This window comes from Pteropus medius, unplaced genomic scaffold (genome assembly GCF_902729225.1).
Source record: "Pteropus medius unplaced genomic scaffold, Ma_sr-lr_union100, whole genome shotgun sequence".
Classification (NCBI taxonomy): Eukaryota; Metazoa; Chordata; class Mammalia; order Chiroptera; family Pteropodidae; genus Pteropus; species Pteropus medius.
Genome location: NW_024352947.1, coordinates 2,048,921 through 2,049,379, shown reverse-complemented (window position 1 = coordinate 2,049,379; position 459 = coordinate 2,048,921).

The window sequence follows — 459 nt, the reverse complement described above, 5'->3', positions numbered from 1 at the left end:
CTGATTCTAGAACTTTCCCTGGGCCGTGGAGCCCCGCAGCGGACCCGGGCAGCGCCTTCTCCCCGCGCCCGCTCTGCGCACGTGGCGCCGCGCGTTGGGGACCCCGGGGCGGCGGGACCCCGGAAGCCGCGGCCATGCCGCCCCCCTCCATCGCCCCCCGCCCCAGCGCGTCCCCGCACCCGGCGCAGCTGCCGCGCTGTCATTAGAGGACCGCGGCCTGTCCCCGCGGCCGCCGCGGCCCCGAGGCACGTGGGGCGCCCTGGGGCCCGACCCCGCGCGCTGAGCCAAGTGAAGGCGGGGGCCGGGCTCCCGCCCGCGGAGCCGCGCGCCCCGTGCGCCCCGCGCGCCCAGCGAAGAGACACGGCGCGCGTCAGCAACGGCCGGGCGCGCCCCAGAAGCGGGAGAGGGCGCATGACGAGAGCTGCCCCAGATGTCACTCCCTTTTTGGAAATCATGGTG